We start from the raw sequence: 25538 nt of genomic DNA, 5'->3' as shown, positions 1-25538 counted from the left end.
AAGTGAGTGGGCAAGGATAAGATGAATCTAATGATAAGGATGCAGAGTGCTTGGCTGATTTTATTTACTCCACTGTTTAATTTAATTTGATTACAAGTGTGCCAGGAAAATCATCTTTTAAAGTCAACGTTTGTTAACAGCAGCTACCAACTCCCTTATTGAGGCAACTTTTGGTCATCAGCTAATTTCTGCCTATGCATTAAAACGGAATATTTCAATATATTCTGACTTCTTTCAGAAAGAAAGCATTTTAAGTGATATAATATGAAACATGTATATGTTCATCGGTAACCCATAAGTACTTTCTATTATAGAAAGGATATTATTAAACTAGAAAGAGTGCAGAAAAGATTTACTAGGATGCTATCAGGACTAGGTGGATTGAGTTATAAGGAGAAGCTGCATAGACTGGGACTTCTTTCTCTGGAGCATAGGAGGCTGAGGAGGTGACGTTATAGAAGTCAGTAAAATAATGAGGGGCATAGACAAGGTAGATAGTCAATATCTTTTCCCAAAGGTAGGGGAGTCTAAAACTAGAGGGCATAGATTTAAGGTGAGAGGGAAGAGATATAAAAGTGTCCAGAGGAGCAATTTTTCATGCAGAGGATGGTGAGTGTCTGGAATAAGCTGCCAGAGGTAGTAGCAAAGGTGGGTACAATTTTATCTTTTAAAAAGCATTTAAATAGTTAGATGTGTATGATGGGTGTAGAGGGACATGGGCCAAATGCGGGCAATTGGGATTAGTTTAGGGGTTTTTAAAAAAAAAGGGCAGTATGGACAATTTGGGCCCAAGGACCTGTTTCCATGCTGTAAACCTCTATGACTTTACCCATTTTCTGTTTTATTTGTAAAGCATAAGAACACAGTAATGGGAATATTCAGGGCTTTGAAATTGACTGAAAAAACAAGACTTGCTGAAGTGAATTGCTTCAAAGTGGTACTTCGAACTCAGTAAAACTAGCAGTAAAGGTCTGACTGAATCTCAAAGGAATTAATGGATCAATATGCAGGCTAAGTAGCGTCAGTAGCAGCACAGATCCTATCCATCATCAAACCCTTACTTCCCTTTCTCCACTCTTACCTTACCTACACTGTAGCTGAAGTTCTTATCTCACCTTCATCAATTTACTGCTAACTGAAGTGTCAGCTGTGGCTCAGTTGGTAGCACTCTTACCTCTGTGTTAGAAGGCTGTTAGTTCCAGTTGCGCTCTGGAAACATCTGCACTGACACTAGGAGTGCTGCACTGTTGGAAATGCTGCCTTTCAAATGAAACAGTTATTCTAAGCCTATCTCCCCTTTCAGCCAAACGTGAAAGATTCATAACACTATTTTGAAGAAGAGTGGAGTGCTCACCGCAGCAACCACCACCCCCCCCACCCCCCACATCCCCATCCCCTTCTCCCCGCAGTGTCCTCGCCAATATTTATTCCGAAATCCACATCACTAAAATAGGATACCTGGCCAATATAGGGAGTTTGCTGTGTGCAAGTTGTCTTCTACGTTTTCCTGCACTAATGGTGACTTCAAACGTGTGTGGCTTTAAAGTGCTGTGGGATTGTATATATGTCATGAAAGGTGCTATATAAATGCATTTCTTTCTTGCTCCACAACTGCAAAGAGAAAAAAGTATTTCAAAGTTCTGCTTTCATTTTAAAATAGTTGCAATATTTTTCACTGTATACTAATACATTGACAATGATAAATCAAATCAAATCAAATTTTCTGCACCTTTGGCTGCTGAGGTTAGGATGGTTTATTGCCTGTTATATATTCCTCCCATTGCAACTGCCACCTGAGTTAAAATTGGTGCCACAGTTTCAAGTATTCCACCAAATCTAGAAGATATTTTGTTGTCATTATTTTGTTTTTAGATATGGGTTAACATCAAACACAAAAGTGATTCCTAAAGCAGGTATATATGGTGGTAGTCATGTTATGTGCTGCTACTGTAGGTTGGTGCTACTTTCCTTCCATACCAATCTATTAATTCCATTGTGATTCAATAGGGACATTTACTACTAGTTTTATTCAGCTCTAAGTGCTGCTTTTAATTAGGGACATTGGTTTTCCCTGTAAGAATCCCTCCAGTCTTAATTATGAGAAGGAGGAAGTTGAAGATATGGAAGAAGCTAGATTGGCGACTCTCACTCAGGAAGCATAGCTTTTCCCCACAACAGAGTGCCAAGAGCAAGAAAGTCTTGCTTAACCTTTTTGAACGATCAGTGCTTCCAAAGATTCCACACTCTCTTTGAGGCTGTAGAGGAAATATTTCAGTTACTGGCTGGGGAACCACAGAACTGCTAACTCTGGTCATGAATCTGGATTGTCGATTTGTAATCAGAGCTATCCTGTGCAATTATGGCTGGTGATCTCAGTTAAATTTCCACAGGCGGTGGAGCAACAGATATAATGAGGCCCGTGCCATAATAATTATGATAGATCACTCTGAATTCTTGTTTTTAGATATCTGACTGAATCCTGCAATACAGCAGAGTATGAACCTCAGGAATTGTTGCGACTGCTGCATGCAACCCTTCTGAGAAAGAAACATCTCCTACGTCTGGAAGCTAAAAGTGACAATGAGGATGAAGAGGTGGCCACACACAGGAATACTCTGGGCAGCATGAGTAGCATACACAGGAAAGAGAACATGGGTAATGGTGAAAACCAGCAGCCAGAGAAAGGAGGAAGTAACTGATTAGAGGAAACAATGAGTGCTTTTAATAAAGAAAGAGAGGTCAACCTACAAAGAAACTCAGTTCACAAACTCTCAAAGTCCTTCAGGATCAAGGATTTTTGCTCCAAGTTTCTTGGAGATACAACAGTGGACTTCTAAGAGGTGTCTTGACAAATAGATGCGTGGGATGGGAATAGAGGGATATGGTCCCGGAATGATAGGGGGTGTTGGTTCAGACAGGCAGTATGGTTGGTGCAGGCTTGGTGGGCCTGTTCCTGTGCTGTAATTTTTTTTGCTCTTTGTTCTTAATGAGACAAAAAATCTTCCATATCTCCTGCTATTATTCAAATGTCCATACGCTGAAAGTATGAGCAGAGATCTTGTCAAAGCTTGATATGCACATGCCATGTTTACAGCACAATTCACCAAATGATGTGTAAAATTCATATAGGCAATTATTTGTCTACAGTTAACACCATGTCCATCCTTTGGGTCTCGTAACTTATTTGCTCAAATACCTCTCAATTTATTCTAAGAGCTGTTGACAGTATGGGGTGGTTGAGATGATTCCTCCGGAGCTTTAATCATCATAAGTGAAGCTGCAGCCTCAGAGGGACCAGTTTTCCACATCATTCTCCTGAGTGCTCAGTTCCTTACCCGGTGAATCACATTCTGACTCATGATCTACTTCCTACTGACTGACTTTGTGCGATGACAGTTGCGCAGTTGGTGATGAAGCGGCAAAAGCTCTGGATCAAGAAATTAGTGGATGGTCATTAAATGGTCACAATCTTTATCCAAAAAAAACACTTAGAGCTTTTCTCTGAGGCAATAGTTGCTGAGCGCTAGGGTATTTCAGTACATTTGGCAAAGCGCATAAAAATGGAGACTATGCATGATGAGCCTTGCCAAATCTTTACCTAATGTCTGTTGTCAACTCATCTGAAATAATCCCAGTTTAGTCAACCTGCCCAGTTTGTCCTTCCAATATGTCTATGGCCTTCTCCTTCTTCGAACTCAGCTTTCAGAGATCGCAATCCTCCACCAGCCACATGATGCTTATGGGTGAGCTTTTCCTTTGGGGAGAAGAAAAGCTTTCATGGAATGCAAGCGTCAGGGACACTTAGGCCGGCTGAGTATATGCATTGCGTGATGGTGTGATGAGAAGGTTCATTGCCTGCAAAAATAATCAGAAACCTAAATTTCAGATCAGTGGATCAATATAGTGATAATTAAAATAGCTCTTAAGTCTTAATGAAAGTTTCCCTTACTTAAATGAAAGGTTACATCTATCAGGTACGATTGAGTAGGCTGGGGCTCTTTTCTCTAGCAAACAGAAGACTGAAGCATAACCCAATGGAAATCTTCAAGATTATGAAGGGGTTTGAAGGTGTAGATACAGAGCAGATGTTTCCACTTGCTGACAAGTCAAGAACAAGCAGCCATAAATACAAGATAGTATCTAATACATCCAATCAGCAACTCAGAAAAAGCTTCTTTAACATAGAGGGGTGAGAATGTAGAACTTCCTCCCTCAGGGAAAGGTAGAGGTGAACAGCATTCAAGGGGAAGCAAATGAAGCACTTGAGGGAGGAAGTTCTATGATGATGGAGTTGGACACAGTAAGAAGTCTCACAACACCAGGTTAAAATCCAACCAGTTTATTTGATAGTAAACCCACAAGCTTTCGGAAACGCTGTTCCTTCATCAGGTGTGTGGAAAGTTCTCAAAGTTGGAGTTGGATGCAGAGGAATGTGAGGAGGCTTGTGTGAAGCATATCACCAGCACAGAGCCTGTTGTACTGTGTGGCCTGTTTCCAAATTGTTAATAATTTGTCACGTATTAATTCCTTTTGCACCTGCTAAATGAGAAAGGGTATAAAAAATAAATCGGTTGATTGAAGGCTTTAGAAGTAGCAAAAGAGAATGCAAGAAGAGTCAGATTGAACAAAGAGCAAAAACACCCCCAAAAGTACCAGTCTCTGAATTCCCACAAAGGGCACAAAATTACTGGCTGTTCATGCCCTGTTGCCACTGCCAGCGAGTACGGAGAATTTGGCACTCAGCCAAATCTCCATTCACTGCAGCAGGACCAGAAAATCCTATCGGTGTGAATGGCTGGATAATTTTCCCATTAGTCTTTTAAAACCCACTTGAGGAAATATTCTAAACAGAGAACACAAGTTGTAAACATGGAACATGAGCATGATCTTTTTCAAAGTGCATTATTTCCCAGATGTTTGGAGCAAGATCATTTTTAGGAGGAAAATTGTTTGGTCTCTCATGGTTAGAAAGCTTTATTGATAATCAATAATAATAATTAATCAAGCAACACATTCCAAGAGTGAAGAATTTTCAAAATGGTAGTGTACTGAATACAACTCATGTAAGATTCTAGTTATGGATTTGATATTTGCAATAGCCTCCTAATATGGCTGTAGAAATGAATGTCCAAAAAATGATGAGGGAGCTTTTCTCAAAACTTTACCCCAAATCCTCAATTTGTATAACCTACCACCTTAATTCAAACCTCTCTTTTCTCCCCAAAGACTTCCGATGTGTTGTCACGTCTCCACAGAAAGTCCCTATTTGAATTCCTCTAATTAGGTCCCTGCCGTTTCTAACAGCATCAAAGTGGCCCTATTAAAAGTCATGAAAGAAATCCTTGGCATTACTATGACCGTGGCGACTAACCCTCCTTGTCAACTTCACACTTCTACAACTTTTGACACATTGGGTGGAATTGTACGACTGCGTCATGCCCATTTTTGGACACGATACGGTTGTGAAGTGGGACATGAAGCGATTAGCGTGATTGGCGCCGGTTTTCATGACTGGCGCAATTTTACAGCCCCATGATTTCCAGCATGGTCAGCCTCTCACCAGGAATGGGAGAGAGGCTGGTTAATTCATTTGAATTTATTAAAATGCTCATTTTAATGTGATTAGTGAGCCCAGTGCTCAGCCGTCTGGGCTCTCTTGCCTTTATGGCCTTGCCAGGAGAGGTTCTCTCCGGTGAGGAAGACAGTTGCTTGCCATGAACGGGGAACAATTGTGTTGGCTTTGCCAGTGAAACTGGAGGCTTTTAAGGCCCCTCGGTGAGGCTGAATGCAAGACAGGGGAGTGCACCCTGGCACTGCCAGCATGGCATCTGGGCAATGCCCATTGGGGGTCCATGATAATTTGGGTGGCGAGGGTGCAGCGGGAGCTGCACCTCTGGTTGAGGGCCCCTGTGATTGCAGGGGGAGAGGTACTTGAATCAGCCTGCAGTAGGCACGATAACCCCCACTTCCCCCTTCTAGGAAAGTAAAGTTTACTTATTAGTGATACAAGTAGGCTTACATTAACAACACAATGAAGTTCCTGTGAATATCCTTTAGTCACCACACTCCGGTGCCTGTTCGGGTACACTGAGGGAGAATTTGGCGTGGCCAATTCACCTAACCTGCTCATCTCTGGACTGTGGGAAGAAACCGGAGCAACCGGAGGAAACCCATGCAGATACAGGGAGAATGTGCAAACTTCACACAGACAGTGACCTATGCCAGGAATTGAGCCCTGGTCCCTGTGTTGTGAGGCAGCAATGCTAATTTATTGGCTAACAACTGTGCTACCATGCCACTTTACAGGCTGTCAGGTGCATTAAGCCCCACTCACAGACTTCTGCAGCAAGCAAGGACTCGTTCAAAATTAACAGCCAGAGTGCATATAGTTGGGGGGGGGGGGGGGGGGGGGGGGAGGTGTCAATGAACGTGCCCGAACAATGGATGTGGAACTTCCCAATTCCACAACCGCTCAACATTTAGACAAAAAGCCATAAGATAGCACCCATTATCCCTCTGCAATGTCTTCATTTCATTCTCCAGTTCAGTGTGACTTCTCTCACTCGGTTCCAACTTATTTGTCCAATTATAGCCAGAGCCTGACCCACCTGTCCTCCAATATCTCAAAATTCCCCGTTAGATTTCTCTTCCTTAACTACATGCTCCCCCAGGAGATAGTATTCAGGGGCAAGGGATCTGTCGTGATTTTGGAAAAAAGCATCGATATAGTTTTAGAAAATGATTTCAGGACCTTCCAAATACCTTCTCAACCATTAAACTACTTTTAAAGTGCAGTCACTGTTTTGATATCAGGAAATATAACATCCATATTTTCAAGACAAGGTTTTTCAAACAGCAATCCATTTGAGTGATATTTATTGGCTGATAAACGTTGATCAGGACACAGGAAGATATCCCCTGCTGATAATAGCTAATTTTACTTATCGGTCACCTCTCTGAGTCCCTCCGCTGCCCTTGCTGGAAGCTGTTCAACACTCGATGACCACACTCTCCAATGCTTTCTCTGGATGGCCGATTCAGGATCATCCTCCCCCTCTGTGGCCTCAGCTGTTGACTAGCAAAAGTGTCCTCCTTTGTCACATCCTCTCCTCCTACTCCTGAGGCTGTAGGACTATTAGGTGCATGAGACCCACAGGTACTCCATCAAGGACAATGTCCATCAAGTTTCATCCACAGAGCAGTTGAACAGTGAGGTTTTCCACTCCTGCCATTGTCCACATGCAAAATTCCACTCACTCCACATTGGCCTCCTCCCACTTGCATCTGCTGTCCTGACAGCTACAAGTAAATTATGGACCTGGCCCTTAAACTGTATGAGTGACCCTTGATTTGCTACTGTGACCCTCCACCCTCCCTCTGTCATTTTCAACTTTACCCTATCACCCTTGACTCTCCTGACATCACTGTGTTCCTGCCGTCTGCAACCCTTGAACTTCCCTCCATCAAGCTGGATCCTGTTATTGTGGACATGCCATCTCTTCCCGTTGAACCCACTCCTCTGAACCTACCCTCATCCTTGTTGAGATTCCTGTCCTGATGCTAGACCCTCCCTGCATCATCTTCAGGGTCTCCATTAGATTCTGTGACCTGTCTTATAAGATCTTTGAATATGAGTACCTTCGGAATGGATCTAACTACCACCCACCCTCCCTCACATTGAAACAAAATCCCTCAGATACTGACACTCTTTCTACCAACTGCCACCCTCCATTTGACCTAGAAGACCCAATTTGGACAGTTCTGCCTCAGCCTTTTAGGTCCCTCACTTTGTTTATCCTCATTCACTGCAGGCAGCTTCCCACAACACCCAAGATGGAGTCACTGGTGGATAGGCTGATGAAGAAGGCATTCGGCATGCTTGCTTTCATTGGTCTGAATATTGAATACAGGAGTTGGAACGTCCTGTTGAAGTTATACAAGACATTGGTAAGGCCACACTTGGGGAACGTGTGTATAGTTCTGGTCACCCTGTTGTAGAAAGGGTATCATTAATCTAGAAAGTGCAGAAAAGATCTACTAGGATGCTACTGGGGCTTGATGGCTTGAGTTATCAGGAGAGGTTGGATAGACTGGAACTTTTTTCTCTGGCGCATAGGAAGCTTAGGGGTGATCTTATAGAGGTCTGTAAAATAATGAGGAGCATAGATCAGCTAGACAGTCAATATCTATTCCCAAATGTAGGGGAGTCTAAAATTAGAGGGCATCAGCTTAAGGTGAGAGGGGAGAAACACAAAAGGGTCCAGAGGAGCATTTTTTTTTACACAGAGGGTGGTGAGTGTCTGGAAAAAACTGCCAGAGGTAGTCATAGAGGCGGGTATAATTTTGCCTTTTAGAAAGCACTTAGATAGTTACATGGGTAAGATGGGTATTGAGGGATATGGGCCAAATGCAGGCAATTGGGAGCAGCTTTGTAGTTAAAAAAAGTGTGGCATGGACAAGTTGAGCCGAAGGGCTTGTTTCCATGCTGTAAACCTCTATGACTCTATGATAGGCACCTTCCAGTGCATATTTCCACTCCTTGATTTTAACCCTCAAAGTCCACCTCCACTTGTTCACACATTGACTCCACCACCTCTTGATCTCTTCATGCCCCTGTCCAAAACCTCCCAGTGCTCCACCCTCCCAATCACTAACTTTCCCTTGCTGGGCCCAAACTTCCATCCAACCTGCCATTCTCCTGCGTTACCCTCACTCCTGTGCCACATGGATTAGATCAAAGGCAATCATTCACTTCAGATACAACTGCACAAAGCTGAGTAGCGTATGGTATCTTTAAATGAACATGAAAAGGGTGTCATGAAGTCCCCAAGCACTGCAGACTTGATCTTGAAGATAGGACTTAATTTCAAAATGTTACATATCAGATAACAGGGGGATTTCTCTGGCCAGTCATGCCAATGGGATTCTCTGGTCCTGCTGGCAGCGCACCACCTCCTGCGGATTTCATGGTGGCATGAGATGACATCAATCCCATTGACAGCAGTGAGACCAGAGAATTTCGCCACCAGTGAACGCCACCTTTCACCAACGAGAAACAGTGACTGGATGGCCTGAGAATTCCCCCCAACAAGTGTTCATAACATGCAAATGTATTATAAATAGGAATCCGCCACTGGATGACATATGGCCCAACCCGCCACTGCCCTAACACCAGCTTAATTTTTCATTCTGAACACTCCATTGTAATCCCATTCTCCCATAATTAGTTCACCTCAACTACCATGTTTCTTGCTGTCAGAGTTTTCATTAAGTTCCACCCAACAATTCCAAAGGTCTCCTGGTTAGGGCTGCATGATGGCACAGTGGATAGCACTGCTGCCTCACAGTGCCAGGGACCCAGATTCAATTCCAGCATTCAGTGACTGTGTGGAGTTTACACATTCACCCCGTGTCTGCGTGGTATTCCTCCAGGTGCTCTGGTTTCCTTCCACAGTATAAAGATATGCAGTTGAGGTTGATTGGCCATGATAAATTGACCTTTAGTGTTAGGGGGTTTAGTAGAGTGGGGTCATGGGGATAGTGCCTGGGTGGGATTGTTGTCAGTGTGGGCTTGTTGTCAGTGTGGGCTTGATGGGTTGATTGACTTCCTTCTGCGCTATAGGGATTCTATAATTCTATGATTACCTCCCATCCATCACCCACACTAAACCACATTTCATCAAGATGGAGTTGACCGCATCCTATACAACTTCAGGCTTCACCTGCCTCTCACCTCTCTTCTTATTGACCTATCTTGGCACTTAGTCCCAGAACAATTCAAATTTAAAATTCTTGTGCTTTAAATCTAAATTTTAAATCTCATTCTTATGCAACAAGTCTAATCAAAGCCCCGCAAATAATTTAACTTGCGGTTAAATATTATGTCTTACGTTTTCAAGACAAGAGTGCCTGATGGTTGTACAAAATTTAAAATTGTTTGATTTCATAATTTGAATGTGCAATTAAGGAAAAAAAACAATATTCAGGAGAGTATAGTTTAACTGAGGAAGTTCAAATTGCATCGTAAACTGAGAGCGAAGATTGCAATTTTGATATCTAAGTTTCAATTAGCATCTTAAACCCTTCCTTTTTATCTGCTTTATTGTGTTACATTTTGAAAGGGGTACAGGAAGGAGAATTCAGCAAAGTAAAACATGATCACAATGATAAATTTAACATTTTACCACTAGAATCACAGAAATCCTACAATGCAGAAGGACATCATTCAGCCCCTCAAGTCTGCACAGGCAACAGTAACACACAGGCCTTAACCCCGTAACCCCTTGTATTTACCCCACTAATCCCTCTAACCTACACATCCCGGGACTCTAAGGGGCAATTTAGTATGGCCAATCTACCTACCTTTGGACTGTTGGGGGAAGCATACCTTAATAACTATTGTGCAGCAGCTCTGACATTCATCATTATGAAGTGCTTCAAAAAGTTAGCCATGGCACAAGTCAATCCTGGCCTACCAAATTGCCTGGATCCATTCCACCCTCGCCTATTACTGCAACAAGTGAACAGCAGACACCATCTCCCTGGCCCAGAAGACCCAGAGGAAACCCATGCAGAGAATGTGTAAACTCCGCATAGATAGTAACTCAAGCTGGGAATCGAACCTGTGTCGCTGGAGTTGTGAGGCAGCAGTGCTAGCCACTGTGCCACTACCACTACTTTAACCTTTGTGTTTTCACACTTTTAATAAAACACAAATTTGTTCGATGGAATTTAATGCCGTTGATTCAAGAATGTAATGTAATTTCTGAGAATATGCCGTTGGGCCTATTTCCATTTCCTGAGACAATTATTTCTGTGGCTTTACTAAATAAGATAGAAGTAGAATGGTAGAATATTTCAGCTTCAGTAATTAAGACTGGCAAACTGTTAAGAGATCCAAACACATAAGATAATAATAGATAATATTTTTACACTTCATTGTGCAATATAGCTGTAGAATCAGTAATGTGCTTCCAGTACATGCATAATTTCTCACTGAGTCAGTGACTACGGTGCAATGTGTTTGGGTGATGAGGCAGAGGGGAGGGGTTTGCAGCAATGTCTGTGAGGATGAAACATATGAGTGTCAGTTATGAGCCCTGAGTAATAAATATTGCTCCTCGATGAATGTGAGGTGTAGTGAATTGAGGAGTCTCTGCAGTGCCGAGTGCAGTCTGCAGAATATGCCATATGTAAAATTTGGCATTTGTAGATTCACTAACCTTAACCACTCTGTACATTGATCTTTGTACCAAAGAAAAGACAGGCATTGTGCCTTAATAACTATCATGCAATGGATCTGACATCCATCATTATGAAGTGCTTCAAAAAGTTAGTCATGGCACGAATCAATCCTGGCCTACCAGATTTCCTGGATCCATTACAATTTGCTTATCACTGCAACAAGTGAACAGCAGACTCCATCTCCCAGGCCCTACACTCAACCCTGGAGTGCCTGCGTAACAAAGACACAGATGTCAGGCTCCGATTTATTAACTACAGCTCAGCCTTCAACACTACTGTTCCAACAAAGCTCTCAAGTCCAAATTCTGTGGCCTGGGGCTCAGTTTCTCCCTCTGCGACTGGATCCTAGATTTCCTAACTCGCAGACCACAATCAATAAGGATAGAAACATCTCTTCCATGATCATCCTCAACACTGGTGCCCCACATTTTTGTGACCTCAGCCCCTTACTATACCCCTAATAGACTTATGACTGTGTGGCCAAATTCTCCTCCAACTCGATTTTCAACTTTGCTGATAACACCACTGCAGGGGTCGGATCTCAAACAATGATGAGACAGAGTACAAGAAAGAGATAGAGAATCTGGTGAACTGGTGCGATGACAATAATCTCTCCTTCAATGTCAACAAAACAAAAAAGATAGTCATTGAATTCAGAAAGTGTAGAGGAGAACATGCCCCTGTCTATGTCAATGGGGATGAAGTGGAAATGTTCGACAGATTCAGGTTTCTAGGCGTCCAGATCACCTGTCCTGGTCCCTCCGTGCTGATGCTACAGTTAAGAAAGTTCAACAATGCCTCTACTTTCTCGGGAGGCTAAGGAAATTTGGCATGTCTGCTATGATTTTCATCAGCTTTTAGAAATGCACCACAGAAAGCATTCTTTCTGGTTGTACCACAGCTTGGTAAGGCTCCTGCCCTCTCCAAGCCTGCAAGAAACTAAGGGTCATGAACAAAGCTCAGCCCATCACGCAAACCAGTCTCCCATCCATTGACTCTATCGACACTTCCTGCTGCCTTGGAAAAGCAGCCAGCATAATCAGGGACCCCATGCACTCCCATGCTCTCTTTCACCTTCTTCCATCAGGAGAAAGATATAGGGCCTGATTTTACCATCAAGTTGCACCTATTTTTGGGTGCAAAAACTTGGTAAAAGTTGGGCATGAGGTGAGTAGCATGATCTGCGCCCATCTCCCTATCGGTTCCCCCTTTACCAAGGCCTAAAAATGGCCACAATTGGCACCGCACCCAAAACGGGCGTGATTCCATTTAATTGCAATTTCATGCATTTCAATTGACCTAACGGATTGCGTGTCCAACCTTACCGGCACTTCCCCCTTTACCACCCCGTTTGCCCATCCCGAATCGGTGCAAAACAAACATGCTCCACAAAGTCTGATTCAGGCGCGCCAGTTAGTGAAGAGGGAAGTGCCGAGCATCCAACAGCTCTCTGCCTGAGATTAGTCAGGGGGGAGCAGGGTAAGGGGGGTCCACTGCCATTGTGCCTGAGATTAGTGGGGGGAAAGGGGTCTGCTGCCACTCTGCCTGAAATCGATGGGGGGGGGTGGGGGAGAGAGGGAGAGGCCTGTGATCATTCTGAGTGGCTGAGGGGATGGGGATAAGCAGGTCAGTAATGTTGTGGGGGTGGGACAATGTAAGTGAGGGCCAGGGGGAGGCATTATTTGGGCCTGGGCGAGATGTGGCAGGGGAGCCACATTCTTTCATTTTTTTCTGCGCCTGCGCAGTTGGTGCTGCCAATTGGAGCTACATGTTTTGGGTGCTTTAAGCCCCGCCCACAGGTTTCTGCAGCACAATTCAGAGTCGCTGATATTTTTTCAGATAGAATGCATATGGGGGCGCTGGAGAATGGGTCTAAAAGTTGGATCTGAAACACTCCCAGTTTCAAGTCCACCCAGCACTTAGAATCAAAATGGTAAAATAGGGCACAAAATCTGAGGGCATGTACCAACTGACTTACGAACAGCTTCTTTCCTGCTGCCATCAGACTTTTGAATAAACCTATCTCATATTAAGTTGACCTTTCCCTACACCTTAGCTATGACTGTAACACTACATTCTGCACTCACTCCTTTCATTCTCTACGAATGGTATTCTTTGTCTGAATAGCACACAAGAAACAATACTTTCACTGTAGACCAATACATGCGTCAATAAATCAAATCAAATCACTCATGCAAGGTGAATGGGTTTCTTGTGGCACTGCATGCAATTTCTCAGGGCTTCACCCCTGAGTTGACCATGCTGGCTTTCGACTCCCAGTGTCTTCTAGGATTGTGTCTGGATGACCTACCGCCCCCTACAGGACATTGCTCCTGGATGACAATGTCTCTTGCCCAATCCCCTGAAAAGCCAGCCGAGAACGCAACGCGGACCCAGTGCTTGCACAGAGTAACATTTGCAGTAGAAATCCAAAACAGAAGAAATCCTGGACAAAATGTGTCTCGGAAAAGCTTGACTTGAGACGTGCGACTAAAGGTCAAAATACAGCATGATTCCTGAAAGCCCAGGATGGTAGGTTATCCCGGAATCGACACGCTTCAGAGATACCAGCTGCTGCTGTCATTCCTTTCTGAGTTTCATGACTCTGCCTTTGCAACTCCAGCAATTGTGGGATAAGAGGCACACATCATCAGCATGGAGCTCAGCGGAGCATCCCTCTGAGTGCTGTTCCCTGGGATGTCCCTATTTTGGTCTGCTGCGGATCTTCAGCTGGAAGTGAATGACCCAGAAGCCTACCCTCTAAATGGGCCCAGTGAAGTGCCAGTATCTGCGCTGTTGCAGCTGTGGGTGACAGATGTGATGCTTCTTTCGTGGTAGGGTCAGAGACACCCCTCTCTACTGGCATCCGGTTATTCCAGCTTGTTCTGATGGCCAACTAGGAAGAGAAGGCACGTGGCATCAGTGCATTACATGGGACACGGAAGGAACATTGTTTATTCATTTGAGACTTGAGGAATGACAGCATTTGCGTGGAGGAACCTCATGTTTATTTGCTGCCCCGACTTCACAACAGCACAGGCACGGTCTTCCTCCTCCCTGGCCAGCTTGATGCCATGCTCCTCCAAGCATGTGAGGATTCGCATGACTCCGGTTAGTTGTGCTCGCTGTTGCTTGTTGAGCTCCACTTTGTCCTGAAATGGTACAGTAGGGACAGCATAGGTGGGAGCGTGGACATTTCAGATGTGCTGAGGTGTGGCAGGCGTGGGGTTTGGGTGGGACCTGGAGTGCGAGAGACATAGTAGCTATTGGGGGAACATGGTGATTGTGGGAGGGAAGGGGGACATCGTGCCTGCTGTTGGCAGAGGCGAAGGTGGCTGAGTGAGAGAAGGGTGTGGGGGTGTGTGAGGGAGTCCAGTGGGAGACCAGGAGTGGTTCACTTACCGTGGCTGAGCGAAGAGGATCACTTATCTTCTTCCGACACTGCTCCCCAGTCCCGTCCTTTTCTGTAGTAATTGTGCACTCAACAGGGCTGTCATTGCATCCTGGCTGGGGGTGGGAGAGCTGTGGCGGGTGGTCACACTGCTGATGGCCATCTCCTGCTGTGTGGGTAAAGAGTTTCCTGCTTCTGTAGCACTCCATCCAGCAGTGTTGTCAGTGCCCTCTTAAAGCATGGTTCCTTCTTGGCTGCAATTTCCTGCAGTCATTGTAGAACAAGTACTGGGGAGCCATTTACATGGATCTCCTTGTGGCACAGTGGTTTGCAATGCTGTCTCACAGCACAGGGATCTGGGTTTGATTCCCAGCTTGGGTTGCTGTCTGTGCGGATGCAATTTGGAAAGCACATCTCATTGAGGTGCAATGCTTTGGTTCATGAAGACAGTAGTTCTTAGCAAATTCATTCCTAATTAACTAAAGGTGGTAGAGACTGGAGTAGCAAATGGGAGAACCACTAAATTGGACAGGATAACCAAAGGTGAGAAAGGAAGTTGAGAAAAAAAATGGAAAGCAAGTTATGTCAATGTGTTTTCATGTCATCCTTTATGATTTGGTTTGATTTGATTTATTATTGTCACACTTATTAGTACACTGTGAAAAGTATTGTTTCTTTCATGCTGTACAGACAAAGCATACCGTACATAGAGAAGGAAATGAGAGAGTGCAGAATGTAGTGTTACAGTCATGGCTCAGGTGCAGAATGTAGTGTTACAGTCATGGCTCAGGTGTAGCGAAAGATCAACTTGATACAAGGTAGGTCCATTCAAAATTCTGATGGCAGCAGAGAAGAAATTGTTTTTGACTCAGTTGGCATGTGACCTCTGACTTTTGTATCTTTTTCCCGACAGAAGAAAGTGAAACAGAGTATGTTTAAGGTGTGTGGGGTCCTTAATTATGTTGGCTGCTTTGCTGGGGCAGTGGGAACTGTAGATAGAGTCAATGGATTGGAGGCTGCTTTGTGTGATGGATTATGCTACATTCAAAATTTTTTGTAGTTTCTTGCTGTCTTGGGCAGAGCAGGAATCAGACCAAGCTGTGATATACCAGAAAGAATGCTTTCTATGATGTATCTGTGAAGGTTGGTGAGAGTTGAGGCTGACATGCCAAATTTCCTCAGTCTTCTGAGAAAGTAAAGGCGTTGGTTGGCTTTCTTAACTATAATGTTAGCATGGGGAGGACCAGGACAGGTTATTGGTGATCTGGACACCTAAAAACTTGAAGCTTTCGACCATTTCTACTTCGTCCCCATTGATGTAGACAGAGGCATGTTCATCTTTACGCCTCCTGAAGTCGACGACAATCTCCTTTGTTTTGTTGACACTGTGGGAGAGATTATTGTCGTTGCACCAGTTCACCAGATTCTCTATCTCATCCCTATACTCTGTCTCGCCATTATTTGATATCTGACCCACTATGGTGGTGTCGTCAGCAAACTTGAAAATTGAATTGGAGAGGAATTTGGCCACACAGTCATAGATGTATAAGGAGTATAATAGGGGGGCTGAGAACACAGCCTTGTGAGGCACTGGTGTTGAGGATGATCGGGGAGAAGGTGTTGTTGCCTATCCCTAACATGTGGTAGATTCAAAATATAAAGGAAAGTAACCTGAAACAGATCACCTGAATGCAGTTTAAAAATAGGAAATAAAATAGAAATGATTAAGGGAAATTATGTAATCTGAAAAAGATGTTTAATTGAAAACTTCTCTTTAGTGTAATTGTTCCCTCTGCCTTGAGAACTCCATCAGTTCAGCACAGTTCTCTGCCCTAGAAATCAGCCAAGCATGTTACCTACTCTCAGCTTTAATCAGCATAGCTGTTGAGCTGACTCTGAGAACATATTAAAGATGACCTACAGTGTTTCACGCATTGATTTCAATGCACCCACCCCCTCATTTTTAAAAATTCATTCATGGGACATAGGCATCGCTGGCTGGCCAGTATTTATTGTGCATCCCTAGTTGCCCTTGTTCAGAGGGCAGTTAAGAGTCAGCCACATTGCTCTGGCTCCAGAGTCACATGTAGGCCAGACTAGGTAAGGACAAATTTCCTTCCCTAAGGACATAAGTGGGAAGTATGTGCCTCTATTTACCTGAGGTACAAATCATTAACCTAGTATATCAGAATCATTGATAAAAACATCTGCCTTGCCTCAGTGAAGCCAATTCTCAGGACTGCCATGCCACCCATTTAACTAGTTCTGTCACAAAACCTAATGCTAAAACTTCCATTGTGATTGCTACACAATATGAACTGCAGCAGTTCAAGAAGGCAACTCACCACCACTTTCTCAAGGGCAATTAGGGATGGGCAATAAATGCTAGCCTTGCCAACGATGCCCACATCCCATGAATAGTAAACATGCTCAGGATGAAGAAAGATCACAATGATATTTATTTCCTTCCAGCTTCTGAATTCTGACTGCAGTTTACTCAAGTGGTGAATATTCTGGATTTTCTTTGCCTTCTTTGTTATTGAATTTTACTGTATATTACATTTAACACAATAATTTTGTGAACTTTCAAATTGCTTGAAGCAGCCTGATTTCTGCCCCAGAAACATTAGGATTTACATCACTGTCAGTTTAAACATACTGAGAAAATACAAAGATGGTCGTTTGTCAATTTTCTAGTTTTCTAGAAAGAATATAAAAGAATTGTGATTTTATTCTTGTTTTAAATCCAGCTTTACCTTCAAATAATGGATTTAATTGCATTAACTAGTGGAGGAGGAAACATCCATATTAATGTCCTCACAGATAGTGTTATTCAACTATAAAAGCCTGTTTGCTGTTCCTTGAATATTAATAGTTTGACCATACATAAAAGCAGACATGAAACCAGTGTGTAGTGATAATCCCCTCACATTGAACAGTTTATTGCTTTGTTTCTTGTTTACAAAGAGCAGGGAGATAGTGTGTGATTTTAATATCATACATGAAAAACAGATAGGTCACTGTAAATCTGCCTATGCCTTGTTCTGAAGTTCTGCACTTTGCATTGTATCCTAATTCCTTTTGCTTTCAGCCAATGCAAAATTAGTCCTCAGACGTCTGTGAAACCAATTTTGTTTTCTGTGTCAATCTCACCTCAGCTTCAATATCAAAGGTTGTCAGCGGTTGTTGTGTACTTTACAAGGTTTGAAAGGATTATTGCAGAAAGGGCCCTTTTGTCATCTACCTCAAACAACGAGAAGCCCAGTCCATCACAATTTGAGGTGAAAATTTGATTCAGTGACACCAGGTTATTGAGACATCTATAAATTGCTTTCCCTTTCTGCAGAACAGAAGTCCTGTTTGTTCTGGTTGCACTGCAGTTGGTGCATATTCACATTGATTGACACATAAGAAGTGTAAACAATGCAGAAATGTTTACTCTAATTGCATTTTGGAGGAAAAACTCCCACCACTTGTTCATCTAATTGTTATTCTACTACAAATGTGGAGGATTCACAAAGACTACCTATTCAGCAACCGTTCTTCCTTTTATCTTTCAAACACTTCCTTATATTTCTTACAACTTTGCTTCTGCCTGCCTTACTTGATAATATTACCTATTTCTCCAGATTAATCCTGCTGGATCCCAGAATAATTTGATAAATTAGTGTTTGTACCTTAGTTGTTTCTTACTGATCATTAAAGATTTGACAGGATCTGTTTGAACTTTACATTTCTGTCTGTAACTTTACATATTTTGTTCATCCATACAATTAAAAATTTGCAAAGGTACAAAATTGAGAGGTTGTAACAGGGGTGCTTTAATTATACTATTCCTTCATGTGCACACAGCCCGAAGGCAGATTCTTGGTTCATTCTTTGCTGATGTTTCATCCTGAGCTGTTTCTTTTGGCAGTTTTTATCAGTGTGGTTTGCCTTTGCTTTCCACTCTCAGGGACAGAGACAGGAGGCAGTTACCAAGTCTACCTCAGCCAGAATGGGAATTAAAGGTGTGTTGTTTATGCTAATCCGAATCATACACTGGCCAACTGAATTATTCTGCACCGCCCGCTTCACAATACTCCTATTGTAGACCTGAATAGCAATTAAACAAAGAGAGCAGAGATGAGGAAGAGCTTCTAAGGTGTGTTCAGGAGATTTTTTTTACACCAGTATGTTTCCAGTCTATTGAAGGTGGAGACATTTCTAGGTCTGGTACCAAAGAATGAGGTGGAGGTAAATGGCTTAGGTGTCGGGAGAGGGATATTTAGAGGAATGTTACATAATGTTTGGGTTGGCTATGAAAAAGGACAAGGAACAATCCATGGTAAAAATCATTAATTGGAGGAGGGCCATTTCAATGGGATAAGAATGGATCCAGGTAAATTGGAATCAAACATTGGCAGGAAAAACTGTAATAGGCTGCCTTTTTTTAATACATTCATTGGACATGGGCACTGTTGGATGGGCCAGCATTTATTGCTCATCTGAATCTCTTGCAGGGCCACTTCAGAGGGCAATTAAAAGTCAACCACATTGCTGTGAGTCTGGAGTCACATGTAGGCCAGGCCAGGTGGGAACGGCAGATTTCCTTTCCAAAAGAACATTAGTGAACCAGATGGCTTTTTACAACAATGGTTTCTTGGTCATTAATTTCAGATGTTTTATCAAATTCAAATTTCATCATCTGCCGTGGTGGGATTCAAACCAGGCTCCCTAGAGCATTACCCTGGATAACTTGTCCAATGACTAGTACTACTCTGCCACCGCCTCCCTGGAGAGCAAAAGAGGTAGTGAGTAACATAAAGCAGAAAAAGAATGGATAGAACAGACATCAAGCTGGTTATGCAAATGAGAACCAGGCTGATTAAGTTTGCTGAGTGAAAGAAAACAGAGAATGATTGTTTTTGTGACTGAAGGAAGTTATATCAATGAGTGCCCCAGGAGCTGGTATCAGGACCACTGCTTTTCTTGAATGTTTTAATGACCTAGGGCTTGATCTTACAGGCTATTCATGCCATGTTCCTGCTGCAGCAAGGTTGAGAACTTGGTGGCTAGCCAAATCTCTGTTCATTGCACTGGGATGAAAAAATCCTGTTGACGTGAATGGCTGTAACATTACAGCCCTAGACTTAGGTGTGCAGGGCATAAGTTCAAAATTTGCAAATTACGAAAGCTTGGAACTATTGCGGACTGTGAGGGGAATAGTGAAAACCATCAAGACCACATAAGGATGGAGAAATGAGCAGACATTTGGTAGTTGCAATTTGAATATTTTCGAACAAGACCTCTTTGCTGCACAGGACCTTCAAATGATGTTATACACTAGATATATTGGTGACATTTTCTTCCTTTGGACTCATGGTGAACGATCATTGAAACAACTAAATGATGACATCAACAAGTTCCATTCCACCATCAGACTCCCATCAACTACTCTCCAGAATCGGTTGTATTCTTGGACACACACATCTCCATCAAGGACAGTCACCTCAGCATTTCTCTCTACTGCAAGCCCACAGATAACCTCACGATGATCCACTTCTCCAGTTTTTACCCTAAACACATTAAAGAAGCCATCCCCTACAGACAAGCCCTCCATATACACAGGATCTGCTGAGATGAGGAGGATCACAACAGACACCTCCAGACTCTGAAAGATGCCCTCATAAGAACAGGATATGGCACTTGACTCACAGTTCTGATGCGCCACAACGAAAAACCTCAGAAGGCAAACACAGGACAAGGCGGACAGAGTACCCATTATCGTCCAATACTTCCCCAGAGCGGAGAAGCTATGACATCTTCTCTGGAGCCTTCAACATGTCACCTAGGCCATCCCCACATCCCCACTTCTTGCCTTCAAACAACCGCACAACCTCAAACAGACCATTGTCCGCAGCAAACCACCCAGCTTTCAGGAGAATAGTGACCACAACACCACACAACCCTGCCACAGCAACATCTGCAAGATGTGCCAAATCATTGACACGGATGCCATCATCTCACGTGAGAACATCATCCATCAAGTACATGCTTTATACTCTTGCAACTCGATCAACATTGTCTACCTGATACGCTGCAGGAAAGGATGTCCCGAGGCATGGTACACTGGGGAGACCATGCAGACACTACGACAGTGGATGAATGAATACTATTCGATAATCACCAGGCAAGAGTGTTCTCCTCCTGTTGGGGAACACTTCATCAGTCACGGGTATTTGGCCTCTGATCTTCGGGTAAGCGTTCTCCAAGGCAGCCTTCATGACACATGACAGCGCAGAATCGCTGAGCAGAGACTGATAGCCAAGTTCTGCACACATGAGGAGAGCCTCAACTGGATCTTGGGTTCATGTCCACTATCTGTAACCCCCACGAATTACCTGGGCTTGCAAAATCTCACAAACTGTCCTGTCTGGAGACAATACACATCTCTTTAACCTATGCTTAATGCTCTCTCCACTCTGTACCTTTGAGACTTGATTACCTGTAAAGACTTGCATTCCAACCATTATTTTGTAAATTGAGTTTGTGTCTTTATATCCCATGTTTGTGAACAGAACTCCAACTGACCTGACGAAGGAGCAGCAAGCGCTCCAAAAGTTAATGGCTTTTGCTAACAAATAAACCTGTTGGTCTTTAACCTGGTGTTGTGAGGCTTCTTACTGTGTTTACCCCAGTCCAACGCCAGCATCTCCACATCAGTTGTAATTTGATGCAGAGAAGAGTGAAGTGATACGTTTTGGTAGATAAAATTAGGAAATGTACAAATTAAAGGATAAAATTCTAAAGAGGGTGCAGGATCAGCTGAACCTTGGGGTTTATGTGCATTAATTGTTGAAGATGGTAGGGAAGGTTGAGAAAATGGTTAATAAGGCAAAAAGAATCTCAGACTTTATAGAAAAATGTTTAGATTACAAAAGCAAGGAGGTGATGGTGAACCTCTGTAAAAGAATGGTTGAGCCTCCGATCTTGCACACCTCACTATCACTGCCAGTGAGAACAAAGAGTCTGGCGCTCAACTAAATCTCCATTCACTGCAGCAGAACTGAAGAACCCCAACTGCGGACAAGGTAGGAGAATTCTGGCCATTGTGTCCAATTCTGAGCACCACACTTTAGGAAAGATGTAAAGGAATTGGCAAAGGTTCAGAAAAGCTTCATAAGAATGGTTCCAGGGATGAGAGACTACAGTTATGTGCAGAAGTTGGCAAGGCTCGGGCTGCTTTCCTTTGAGAAGGTTGCAAAGAGATTTGATTGAGGTGTCCGTCTGGACAGAGTACATGAAGAGAGGTTGTTCCTATTGTTAGCAAGTTTGAGAACCAGAGGATACTGATTTAAGGTGATTGGTAAAAGAACCAGAAGGGACACGAAGAAAGAAATTCATGAGTAGTTAGGATCTGGACTGCATTTCCTAAGAATGTGGCTGTGGCAGATCCAATCATGGCTTTCAAAAGGGAATCAGATCATTCTTGGAAGAGAAATTATGGCAAGATGAAAGTGGTAGACAGAGGAATGGGTCTGGCTGAGTTGCTCTTGCAGAGAGCTGGCAGGGTGATTATGGGCCAAATAGCCTCCTTCAGTGCTGCAACCATTCTACTATGATTCTATTTCATGTATTTGTTCTTGTAAAACAGTTAGAAACAGCTTAAAACTCTTCATCAATATCTCCTATTTAGGCTGACATGGAGTGTCAAATGATGATGTAATTTGCTCTTAACATATAAACTATTTCTGAGCACACCAAGCTATGGGTAAACTTAAACACTGTGTGATTACAGTTCAGTTCAGGCAATTGTGCTGTTGAGTGGATCAGACTACTGTTGTAATATTAACTTAGGAACTTATGTTGGAATCCACAGTTGCCTCAGTAGGAAATCACTGGGCAACAGTCCAGGGTCAGTGGTATTTACATTGCTGCAGACCTCGAAGGTTTTAAACATAATTATGCATGCGGTGAGAGGTGACAACACTGGTGCCTTTTTTTAAAATTGGAAACAAGATAGGATGTCAAGGCTTCTTTTAAGGTGAGACCGAAATCTGTTTAATGTCATAACGGTGAGTTTCTTGCGAGATTAGGAGTTGCAGTAGAGTTTGGTCCCAGAATTACTGAGACCTTTTTTCAAGGAAGCATGCATGGGGCCTACTCGCAGTGATTTCTATAGGTTATTTTAAAATTTCTTGTTCAGTAGAAATCAGCAGCCTCTGACAACGCCCCAGAACATCTTTCTAATGAGTGTTGTAGTCATGCACAGAATCCCTACAGTACAGAAAAGGGTCATTTGGCCCATCAAATCTGTACCAACTACAATCCCACCCAGGCCCTATTCCCTATTCCTATCATGTTGTAACAATTTTCATTTTTAGTTGATGCAGACCTTTACAGGGACCCTAAAAGAAATCAGTAGCCTGCAATTCAATCATCTCCCTCTAAAAGTGGAGTTTACATGGTGGACTAAGGCCCTGCGCTGATTCATATTAACATGAACTTGGCAGTATAAATGGAGCATTAGCTAAAATTAAATCTGTACTCTGGAGATGGGAGATTTTGATCCTGAGTAAAATTGCTGCAGACAACTTCCTTGAGTCCACAAGGCCACAAATGAATTGTGCAATTGTTAATTAAAACCATGCCCACATAGAGTGGTTGCAAGGGCGTGGGGGTGGGGGGTAGTGGGCAGTGAGGGTGACTGACCTAACCACAGGCAAATTCAGGGTCAACCAAAATAGCTGGCAAAATGAGGGATAATCCAAATCTGGCAGTCCACCTCTGTGCTTCCCAAATGCTTCTGTTGAACGGTTGTTGATGTGTAAGCAGCAAAGATGTGTCGGTGGTGGTGGAACCTTCAAACAAGATTAAGCACTCCTGCATTTGCTTCCAGTGCATGTCTAACATTTCGCACTGTTGGGAGTTTCTTGGGAATAGTTTTACATAACTAAACCCTACTGCAAACACGGCGACGGGGTGATGATAGTGATGTAGATGCGGGGGAGGAGGGGTGGTGTGAGGGGGGGGCGGTGGGATGCAAGTTCTTTGTTATATTTATTCCGTGCACGTCCCACTGTGTCAAACCCACGCAAGAACTTGCAAGAAGCCTCGGAATCAGACTAATACTCTTTATTACATGAACTAATCCCCTTCAAATCCGACTTGAAATAATGTTTATCTTTTGCCAGCTTAATTTCCCAGCCTGAAATCCCCGGGTCAGTCCCAGCATCAGATATCGTGCCATTTCGACATCCTCTTTTAAAGATTGCCGCCTTTACCCAAATTACAGCGAACCCGAAACTTATTACCTGAGAATGTGTAAGGACATAGAGAAAGCTCAAATCCTGTACGGTAGAAAAATGTGCGAATTTGTGATTCTGTATAGATCTTAAATTAGGAAGATATGATGTGGGATTCATTTCTAAGCTATAGAGCAGTAAACATCTAGTCACCAAGGTTACTGAAAACACGCTCGGTGGCTTTATTATTGAGAACAAAGTAAAACGCAATAAAAGTAGAGTTGTATTTAATCTTTCAAAATCTTGATCAAATCTGTGTCCTTTGTTTTTTTCGCTCAAATCCACATGCTTGGGTGTTAAAGTAACGGTGATAATTGTTCATAATGATTTGTGTTATTGTAATACAATATTAAAAGTGAACTCAAGTGAATGCTATCTTCTGGAATAGTTTTTATTTGGATTGAGTATGTTGTAATATTGTAATGTCGAATATTTCAGAGCAAATTAAGAAGAATTACAGTTCACATGTAACAAATATCTGTATCTTAGCGAAAAATTAAAGCGTATATTAATTAAAAGAGCACTTCGGCCCCTCAAGTGTCACAACAGGAGGATCTGGAGGCTTGAAAGTGAAGTATTATCTATTTAAGATTACTTTACATTATGTGGGAAACCCAACACTGACTTAATCGCTGCATCTATTAAAATACCGGGAATGGGGATAATTTCGTGTAATTAAAATCTCCCTGCCATACACTTCTTGCTATAACACACTGCAATAGAATTCTCAATTCTTAGCTCTTTTCACCTCAGCTGCGTATTGTTAAGAGACTGTTATGATTACAGAGTGGGAAGTGGCAATAGCAAGAAAAAATCATGTATTTGTTCTGAGGCGGTTTTACTTACTCCGCAACATATCGATACACGATTTCCACTCTGACCCACACACAGATCGCGCGACATTTAGTTTCTTGAGGTAAAACCTGGAAACTTGAAAAGATAGACAAGGCTGCACAGCGAAAGTGCGCCAGAATAATGCAATGCTGCAACATCTTCCATTATTTATTTGTAATGTTCTCTGGTGAGTTAGACACCCTCTTTAGTTGTAGAGTAGATAGGGTTATTCATTTCCTACAAAGGATTACAGTTGGTGAAATTTCATTTTTGTTATAGTTAATGACACAATTCCAGACTTGATTCTGTTAAAATAATAATTCTAATGAGGTTTGGTTGGAACTAGCAAAGATGTTGCACGAGGAATTCTTGAAACTCGTATGCTTTTGGGGGGGATAAGTGACAGTTATATGGTTCGACTTGTAAGTTGCGATTTTTGGTGCAGTTTTTGAGTCTGTAACAGAAGATTTTACAAAGTGCATTGCCAGTGCAGCTTTAGCTCATCGCGACTCTATAGATATTTATAAACGTGTGTGTGTGTGTTTTACGCGTTTGGCCTTAAATCTCAAAAGCAAACCTTTGTGAGTCCTTTCAGTTGACTAGAAGAAAATCTGCTCTTTGCAGAATCTCACAATAAATGCACGCGTTCGCCCTACAATGCTGCAACTTTCTTTGCATGCAGGGACAAAGGGGAAGTCTCCTAATTCTGTCCTCCCTGTTTTATTCTAATGAACAGTATACAAGCAGCGCTGTCAGCCCTAATTAGTAGCCAACAACAGGGA

The sequence above is a fragment of the Carcharhinus amblyrhynchos genome, chromosome 4, assembly GCF_965287045.1.
Source record: "Carcharhinus amblyrhynchos chromosome 4, sCarAmb.v2.hapA, whole genome shotgun sequence".
Taxonomy (NCBI): Eukaryota; Metazoa; Chordata; class Chondrichthyes; order Carcharhiniformes; family Carcharhinidae; genus Carcharhinus; species Carcharhinus amblyrhynchos.
The sequence above is the reverse complement of the archived record's forward strand: the minus strand, read 5'-3'. Positions refer to the sequence as shown.